Genomic DNA, 10,854 nt, shown 5'->3' with positions numbered 1-10,854 from the left:
AGTAAGCATACTATCTTCTCTGGCAGCGGTAAACGGTTTGACTCTTCAATTGAACAAATTAAGGAAGTGGTAGGACGATGTACTTCATGATAGAAACTCCTTAGGATTAGCTAATTACTCATATGATGAGGAAAATGAAGAACATCTGAGAGGGAGAGAGAGAGAGAGAGGAGAGCAGAGAGAGAGAGAGAGAGAGAGAGAGAGAGAGAGAGAGAGGAGAGAGAGAGAGAGAGCGAGAGAGAGGAGAGAGAGAGAGAGAAGAGAGAGAGAGAGAGAGGAGTGATATTATTTTAATAACACAAAAAAAGGTTTGTAATTTACCCATAAAAATTATAGTTCCAGACCGGAGCGGGACCATAAAAAATCCTAGAATCGATCAGTATAACATCTGAACCTTTTAATAAATGAGAGGGGAGGTACCATGCGGGGTTCGTACTGGTATCCTATTGTAGCCCATAATTATCCTGAGGAGTTAATTTGTCTGCTGTGAGAGAACAGACCAGGAGTAACCTATAAGGGATACAAAATAGGAAAAATGGACACAGAGTCTGTCAATGATGATGAGACTGCAAGAATAACAATAGTGTTCTTCCATCCCCATGAAGGAATTCTCTGAATTATTTGAATGTAATGTAACATCTTGAGGAGAGAGTGAGGTAAACTCCGGTTGAGTATGACCCAACCCAAAGGCTACATATACTGTAATTAAATATTAATTAAATTAAATATTAATAATACATTACTTTGAGATATCATGTGAGGTAGAGCCATTTGGTAAAAAAATGACAGTCTATAACAAAAAACCAATTAATTTATAAGTACATGGTTGCTCCACCCACTCACTTATTGACGTTCCCCCTTGTGGTACTAACACTTACAAACGTATCTCGTAAACTTGAGGATTACATACATGTGGACTAACTCCCCCCCCCCCCCCATATAAATCCAGCAATCTACACAATATTATCCGAATAAATACTCCATGTAATGTACACATATAGTATACCTGTGTTCTGAGGTCAGATAAACCTAGGAACTTTTTGATGACATTTTTGAGGTAATATATAATTATATCCTGTCCTCTTTAATATCATCTGATGCTCCATGAGATGATGGGTTTTCACCGTGAAGGTTCGTGGGCTGAAATACTCTAACACACCATTCTGTCTTGGACAGAAGAAGGTCGGTCCTCAAGTTACTGTGTGTGCGATAATCTCATCACAATGTTTATTAACAGTAGTGTTGTGGGAGCAGTGAGTTGATGTGGTCTTGAGTTTGTTTCTTATTTCTCCCCTATTTTTATGTTCTTGGTTGTGAGGGAGCATGATCTATACCAGTCTGATGCTTGATTCAGACTGCTTAATGATGCCACATTACACAGATAAAGTCAAGTACATAATAATAATAGTTTGATATATTTTATATTACTTGTTTTTTTTCCATAATATGCTAATATTAAATTTTTAAGAGCTGAGGGAAATCAAGTAAATGAACCATTTAAAAGTTGAGGTCATTATTGAGTCATCAAACCTTACTGACTCCAAAGGGATCCACAGGTCTTTAAGGGTTATAATGATCTTTTAGGTGTTCCTCTACTGGTAGAGATCGGATTAGAGCAGCTCTTCTTCTGCTGTTTCAATTTAGCTAACTGCCAGACTTTCTGCCCGCCCAAACCGAGGTAGGAATAATCTTTAAAAAGAGTTGCCAGACAGGGTTAAAAATAAAGATGGGCTCCATGAAGGTTTAAGTAGAAGTTACCTTCAAATGTCTACAATATATAGAGTTATTATAATATAGTACTATATAACAATATAATAAGTTATTATAATATATAGTAATATATTAACAATATAATAGGAGTCATTATAATATAGTACTATATTACCATATAATAGAGTTATTATACTATAGTAGCTATATTCACAAATATAATAGAGTTATTATAATATAGTACTATATTAACATATAATAGATAATTATAATATAGTAAGATATTAATATGTAATAGAGTTATTATATATTGACTATATTAACAATATACCTTGGGGTATAGTAACACACGATATACCAGTAGTATCATCAACAAACCACATAATTTGATTTGAAAAGATAATTCGTCCATAATTTTGAGAGGATAGATAATTTTCTGTTGGTTCTGGAAGAATAAAGTTGAAGAGCTTTACGAATACGTTCCTCTGAGTACATAGAGAGCAGGATTAGCTTTCATCATTGCTTGTTGAATAAGAGCTTCTTACCAGAATTCCATTACCAAATGCCTAGAAAAAAATGACCTCTCTCTCTCTCTCTCACCTAGTGTAAGTCGATAAGCTAGATCAATACCCATCATTACTCCAGTAGGTGAGGGATAAATACTCATGTATCATGGTATAATCTGTGAACTTAGTCCCGAGCATATCTCTCTACAATCATGTGAGTCATAATCCTCCCCAAACGTAACCTGAACATCTACCCAATCTTCTGTGTAGTGGGTAGCATCCATTACATCTCTGTAGAATTAAAGTATATAATATTACTATCGAAATAAATTACATCATTAAGTTGTCCATAACACTGTTATTCTTGTAACTCCATTTATACTCTATAGTAATATCATTGTTATATATGAGTGACATATTAATAACATTATATTGTCCTATATCAATGTAGTCACTTTAGATTTGTAAGTTGTAGAGATATCATAAGTTACACATCAAACACATAACTATACAATCCTTAAGAACACACCTACTACTTACACACATATACCACTACGCTACTCATTATAAGATACTAACTAATACCTACAATAAACTATAACAAATGTTTCAGCTCAGATATAGTCCCTCCATTACAATCACAATGATTCAGAGGATTGACAATATATACTATATACTCATCCACACCTGATTACTACTATAATAGATTATTAATAAAGAGAGTCTCCCTTCCTAGAAATATTGGTTTAGAAATATTCCTTATGATAAGGGTCCCCTTCATATCTACTATTTCAACCAGTCCAGTAGTACTATATTATAATCACAATGACTCAGTAAAGACTATCATCATCAGCTGATATTTTTTTACAATAGTATATTGTCCTCTACTCAGTAATATTAGTTTAGACACATTCCTTATTAATAATACTGTTACTAACACGTGTCCTTATAGAGTATCTAGGTATTATTAGTGGTTATTAATAACACAGATGTTCTTACTGTAGTACTATTAGTTTAGACACATTCCTTATTATAATACTGTTATAAACAAGTGTCCTTATAGAGTATCTACTATTATTCTTACTTATTATCTGCTAGTAAAGATTTGGTTAGACCATTCCATTTTATAATAAGGCAAAACAATAGTCTGTCGCACAAGAATGTTCATTTTATATGATTTACGCAGGATGTATATTCTCCTTCTGTACATGTCCTCTATCTCTAATGCATCTAACTCTTGAGCAAATACCTAGAAATTAGAGGTGTGGTCAGTAGGTGGAGCCATACACTATGAGATCTACCTTACAAGAGATTCCATCAAATGGATTCATGAATTTTTTGCCACAAATGAGCTCGGAAAATTTGAATTAGAGAGATTTTCAATGTTGGTATTTTACCATGCCATAAATATACCAGTTAAATCAAGTTGACTTGAAAACCAACATAAACCTAATAAATAGAATAGTTAATTATTTTAATAAATTAATTAACTTACATTAGCTATGTTATTGTAGGAGACCCCCACATGTAATCGTCTGTTAGGAATCTGGTTTAGACCAGATGCTCCGAGCATTAGTTAATTTCTGTTATTCATTGACCTCCTCAAATCCACTGGCTTTTTTCCAAAACAGACCCTCCCAAGTTGGAAATTAGTATCCCTTTGAAGAGGTGTGTTCCAATATTCCCTCCACACCTCCTGTGCACTGTATCATATCTGTACGATAGTTATTGAGGTTCCACAGTTTGCCATCATGACGTTGATGAGTCCACCAAAATGGATTTTGTTTGAGGACCTGTATTGTTTAAAGTCAGTCCTAACTCTCCAACCTTTGTCATAAGCTAGAGTGTGACATCTTTTGGGAACAATGTATTAATACGTGGTATTCCACGGTCCAGGAGTCCTCAAGAATCTTCGAGAGTGAGACGACGATTTTGAGCATACCTCTGGTCTCTTAAGACGATACTCTGCCCACACTCGTTGACGTCAATAAATTCACTTTCCCATGGTTGAATATAACTAGAGAACAATGGTTAAAAGTAGCAAGGATAATTTCAGTTCTTAACGATACAAGTTGGTATTAACTGGTCTTTATCATGACTCAATACCAGATCTAAAATGGAGTGATACCCACGTCAGTCTGTTTAGACCACCTCAGGTTCAGATTGTGGTATCAAGACATGTCCCATAGAGAGCCATCCCTAATCCTCCAATTCTTTAGGAGTATAAAATACCACAGGTGGAAACGAGAGGGCATTTTAGACGTTAGACCAATCTTGATACGAGTTGAATCTAATGGGTTGAGTCATGATATCTTGTTAAAACTGGTTGGACTAGTTTTACTACCCTTGTTTTCGCATTTAAACTAAACAGATCTAATATTGTCCTGAGTATTAACAACAGCTTCTCTAAAAGTAGTCATTAGTCCAATAAGAGCAGTGTTCCATTTGTTCTTTTATAATCTACATATTATAATAATATATAATATATTAATATCTTATATATGACATATAATTTTATATAGATAGTATTAAACAATGAGCTCAGTGTGGAGTGAAATGTAATCAGTATGGAGGTGTGGTCATATATGCTGCACCGCTCATAGACTTGAGACAAACCATCATAGCTTCATAGTAGTGGGTGTGTTAACCTTAGTAAATGTTGTTGTATCTGATGCCATAAGGATCTGGTCGACACGATTGTTGAAATCGATGCATGGACTCTCATACTCTAAGGAAAACATTGAGCGAGTTACGTTCCCTTGGTAACCTAGTTCAATTAAAGATGGGTGTGGTCAATTAAAGCAATAATGATTTCATAGCTATTACTCATTTTGTAAGGTCCAGACTCCAACTTTGTTGTGTAAATTCTTCATACATTATACGACACTTTGTAATATACGTACTTCAAATCCTCCCATATTAAATAACAAGTTAGGATTATTTTACTATGAGACTGATACAAAACTGTCTCCCATTGTATTGTAGTAATAGAACGTGGAAGACGATTTTTGATCTCCCAAAATACAGCACGGATCCCTAGTTTTTAAGACCAAAGATATTTAATTAATCCTCACTTTGATAGGAGTATCCTCATTGACTTACCAAATTGACATCATGGTTTCATTAGTCTCATTCTTAGCATCACGAGGCCAACAACTTTCTTATGTTATTAACCAACAATGTTCTCATTATTAGGATCAGGATGTCTGTAAGATAACGTGAATTAAATCCTTGGCTATCATCAGCTGAAAACCTATATTATATTATTACATGAATATCCCATGATAGTCACATGATTTCATACCTAAAGAACATATGTATCCTATCAATATATCGAGCATACAAACGTATAGGATGACTGGTCTCTGTATCACATCTTGGGAAGTGAGGAAATCATTTGGCATTTTTAGGAGGACCAGCCATTTCACTAGCCTTTGTAGACCCAATACTAACAGATCAAGTACTAACCAATATATTGAACAATGAAGAGCAAATTGGAGTCCTCTGATAATACCATAGGAATTAGTATGGTTCATGTCCTAATAAGGAGTAATATGTGGGTGGAGTCTATTATATGATATTAACCTTGTAGTTAATGACTACATTATTTTTAGCAGTCATATAGTCTGCCAATGTTGTGGTCAAAATTAAACGAAGTAACGATTTAATAACGTCAGATCAATCTTCTCATAGAGTTTCTCAAATGATGACTCCATCATTACATTACATTCTCCTTTCACCAGTGTCCCAAACATCTTGAAGATTATTGATACCTGAGAGAGAAAGAGGTAACAATAAATCTACTTTCTCTCTCTCTTACCTTGACACCCATTTGTAGACTAGTAGAGGAGGAGGTTCCAGTGTCTGATGGTTTGATCCAGGGAGGAAACAGTTGTCGTTTAGCAGCTTCATACCACAGATATTGATCAAGATAAGCATCAGTAATTTTCTCTAATGGTTCTACATCATAGACTGGTATTAGATGACTATAGAGATCCATAAACTCTATATAAACCTAGAAATGGGTGTGGTCATTAATGAATAGGAGTGGTTAAAAACTTACGTCTCTTTGTTTTAGAAGGTGATGATTAATTCTAGACAGTGTCTCATGAGGATTATCATAAGCTTGTTCAATGAGACCAAGTTCTTCACGTGAGACTGATTGAGACAACTCTTAACACTACAACATACACCCACATATATAATGATACCACATTACATTATCTAGTACCTGTATGCTTCTTTAAGTCTCTCCAGTGCTAAGATAAGGAGTTTAGTATCGTGTTTGTAAGACAGAGAGGAAATGGTATAGGAGAGAAAATGTCTGCTCTTAACCAATGGACAGTTGTTGTATAAATATCTGCTACACTGCCTCTTCTGCTGTGCGTAGGGACCATCCTTTAAATAATTATGCTGTCTCTCCTGTTCTGCTTTGAGATAAAGACGAGTGAGATGTCCCAAGTTCTTTTTACAAACTGTCTTATCAACAGTAGCTCCTCAATGTATACGCTCTCTGTTATAATGTGCTGTATTAGTTCCACCAATCAGCTTTAGACTTAACCATAACATAGGATCATGTCTCTACTGGAATAGGTAGACCAGGGACTTTCCAAGGAATGTTTGCTTCCAACATCGCAATGCTTCACTGAGATGTTTTAAGGATAACACGAGCTTTATTACATTATATATGTGCCAATCTATGTTTCAGACCTCCAAACTTTCCTCTCAACAGAACAAAATTATTTTGATGAATAGGTGAAGATATAGTTCTGTTCTACTACCTAATGAAATTGTATTAACTTTTAATAAAAATTACATAAAATACTAACTCTGAGTAGTTGTCATTGTATTGTTTGTGTTGTTTTTTTTCATTGTAGGAAATGAGAGAATTGAATCTAGTAAAATATAATTAATAAACATTATAATATCTCTTGGCATATATGCTAAATTTTCAGGGCAACAGCAAAAACTATTTTATGAAATTTTGGGCACAAGCCTGTTAGTGAATTTACTGACTATATATACTGAACAATCTGTTGAGAGTCTAAGTTAGATTTATAATGCTGTTTCTTAAATTATTAGAGCAACATCAAGCTAAAGGAAGTTGCTCAAAATAAATGCCACAGACAGCTGGTATGTATATTATGTAAGTATGGTCAACTTCCTGCTTGCTGATGAGACCAAAATCAACACTTAGATACCATCAGACCTTAAGAAGCATGATTAATAATTTTGTAGTCAATCAATCCACAAAATTTAGTTCACATGAATTGGGCAATTTGCAAAATATTGTCCCTAGAAATTTAGCAATATATATAGAATATACCTGGTTGAGTTACTGGTAAAGATGATTGTGCAAAGTTTGATCTAAAAAACATGATATTAATGTAAACAGATTATTTACTAACATACCACACTCTTTGCGTATAACATTTCCTGTATGCACTGTGTCTTCTGATTGTAATAAGATAGTACCCAAAACTCTCAAGTTGTTAGGATCCTTAGACACTGTACAACATAGTGCTCTCAATGGATCATCAGTTCTCGAGCCACTGATCTCTGTACTTTCATCAAATGTCTCCTTAGAGATGACTCCCTCTGTGTATAATGTCTGAACTACCAATAGGAAGAATGAGGTGTTCAAGTATTTCTGTAATATCTGATTAGGGAACTCCTTCTTTTGCACTGTTTTGTGAATAAATTCGTAACAAAAAATCATATTATAGTCATGCTAGTTTCCAGACATGTGAAAAAGTATGTCTGGGGAGAGTCTGTTACAGATCTATAGGAATTTATACAAACCAATCAGATTACTAATGAAAAGAACTAAAATCACATGACCACAACTCATGAATACAATCTCCTTGTAGATAAGAATAGAAGGTTCTGAAAGTAAACACTCTAAAATGAAAAATTACAACATGTCTTTCTTCATATGACTGTTGTTATATTTGAAATTCCGTGCTTGGGCACTTTTCCAGACATACCTTTTCCCCATATGCTTGATAATGACGAGACTATAACCTACATTTGCTCTACTCACTTTCTTTTAATGTTTCTTTGTATTCCCTCAGCAACTGCATTAATCACCAATGGCTTCCTTTGTTAATGTTTCTATAATCTCTCTTCTGGTAGCTTTAGGGGTTAGTACTCAGCATAATTCAAACATTTTCAGAGCTTTGAAATCATCATATCCAGTCATTACTCTAAATATATCTAATGTAGTTGTATTTAGTCCAAGAAGTACACCAAACTTATACCACTTTGTATTAACTCTGACATTGTCACATAACTCACGAATAGATGGTTTAACATTCAAAAACTGGTTTAAAATAAGTGGCAGCCATGATGTTATGATAGAAATTTATGTGGGGCTACTAGCACTGAGCATGCGCATACTCAGTGCTAACTTGTGGTTGTAAGACTGAAAGATGAAATACTTAGATCCATCATCTTCAATTGCTTCTAGCTACTTATTGTGTTACATTTTTAGAATTTTATAAATTATCTTTTGTAAGTGTTGATAACGTAGCTGTTTTGAGAGTTAACATAAATGCCATATGCTCAACCTCATCCTCCTCGTATAATTACGAATAGCTTGCACCTATACAGGCTTAGCCATTCTCCAATTATACCTGCTCGTATTACCGCCCATGCATTATGGTCTATTTTAATTTAGTAAAAGTGGCTAAAATTTGACAAGAATGATGCCATGACAAGCCAGATAAACAAAGTGAACTTGCAAGTAATAAAATTTTTACTGGAGTTGGAGATACTCAAATAATACAGCGGCTTAGAGATAAAAGTGTAAGTCAGCACAAACAAGGCCATATCTGGAAGAACTCAAAGACAACTAATGTAAGTATTGGAGTACTCAAAGTAAATACAAAGCAAATACAGAAATAATGTCACTAAAGTCCGTGAAAACATGCAAGGTGTAACTATTGGAGATACTCAAAGTGGAGTTCCTGTATATACACAAGGGAGCAGTGGGCATACTGAAGATAGACAAAGCGCTGGAGGTGCTCATGTTGGGGGCATTTTGAAGACAGCCAAAAACCTCTAATGATTTTATTAGAAGTGATGGTAGAAATTACATTCATCAATTCCAAGTATGTCATGAACAAATTGAAAGGTATTTGTTTGTTTATTTACTTTTATGTTTGTTATTTTATTTATTGTAGAATAAAACAATACTCTTCTGAATTCAAGAAAATTCGTGAGGAAACAAAAAGGTTGTTGTATTTACGGAATAATGTTTGCATATACTGCTAAAAACCTATAAACCTGTGTTTTATTAATCCTGCTCAAATCATGTACCTTCATATTATTACTAAATGTTGAAGGTTTCAAAGTGTTTTAAATGAAGTAAGTTGAAAGACATGAAACAGAATGTGCAAAATTTGAAGCAAATTTAGAATTATTAAAGAATGCCTATAGGTAAGATTCTGAACTTTATAATATTGTAATGTGTCCATACATTTTCCTGTATATATTGTGTAGTGAATTATTAGAAGAGAATAAAAAGCATCAGAAAAAAGCAAATTCACAGTAATTGATCTATAGTACAAAATATTATACAAATTATTTAATTATATTGTTAACAGATCCTGGTTATTATCATATGAAAAGAGAAGGTATAACAGAAAGATCCATCTGTAAAAAGTAAACAGAGGAACAATTCAAAACATTCTTCAATGGAGAGTATGTAAAATATTGTGGAGAGAGAACTGCTCAGAATAATGATGATGACTTTATAACAGATAAGATTATTACGGAACAAATGCAGGTACAACTCACATATATTATATGACCAATTTATAATATCATTAGGAAATCTATAAATCTGTTAAAAAAGATTTACTGGGTAAGTTTGTGGTCAAATATTTGAGTTGTTTACATATGATCCAAACAAGACCTTGTCACCAGAAGAAGGAAGAAAGGCTAACAGATATCAGTCATGCCTATGGCTTACTTTTATATCACTACAAGAAGCAATATCGCCCAACATTAGAAGTAAGTATAACTAATAATATCCTTATTTATATTGTTATTTTTATATTATAGCAAACGCTAAATGATCAACAAATTAACTACTTTCAACAACTTTTCTTGAATATGGCAGCTGCAGTCCACCTTTTGTCCTATATATTCCTACACAATTTTGATCACAGTTGTTCCACCAAGGCAAATTTATGTATGTTGCTTGTAATAACAAAGAAGAGAATAACCACATAGATTTCATGTCCCGTAATCCAATAATTATGAACACTTACCTTGGAAACCCATGTTCACCAGGCCTGAGTTTGCAAGGGTTCATGAATGAAATTCTAATCTGTTTAAAGACTTTTGTATTATTTTTCTTAAATTAAATTAATTTGCAGAATCATCAATTGATTGCAGAGTGATTGATTTGTGTACTATAAGATCAATCCTGTAAATCAACTCCTATACTTAAAACTCACACAAAATTGACTAGAATCTTAAAATGATAACATGCACAAACAGTTCAGAATAAAAATGATACAAACAAGAAATGTATCATTAAAAGCAACAATTGTTAAATTCACTCCCAACAGGTAATTGACCAAGGTATGGTTGTAGAACATTTTTTGACTGACAAAATCCTTTCCAGCAT

General features: G+C 33.7%; 1 pseudogene; it reads right to left on the bottom strand.

The window, feature by feature from the left end:
- Positions 1-2,041: 2,041 nt before the first annotated feature.
- On the bottom strand, positions 2,042-10,505 carry LOC121366852 (annotated as a pseudogene).
- Between the last annotated feature and the right edge of the window lie 349 nt (positions 10,506-10,854).

This window comes from Gigantopelta aegis, unplaced genomic scaffold, assembly GCF_016097555.1.
Source record: "Gigantopelta aegis isolate Gae_Host unplaced genomic scaffold, Gae_host_genome ctg7476_pilon_pilon, whole genome shotgun sequence".
NCBI classification, from domain to species: domain Eukaryota; kingdom Metazoa; phylum Mollusca; class Gastropoda; order Neomphalida; family Peltospiridae; genus Gigantopelta; species Gigantopelta aegis.
The sequence above is the reverse complement of the archived record's forward strand: the minus strand, read 5'-3'. Positions and strand labels throughout refer to the sequence as shown.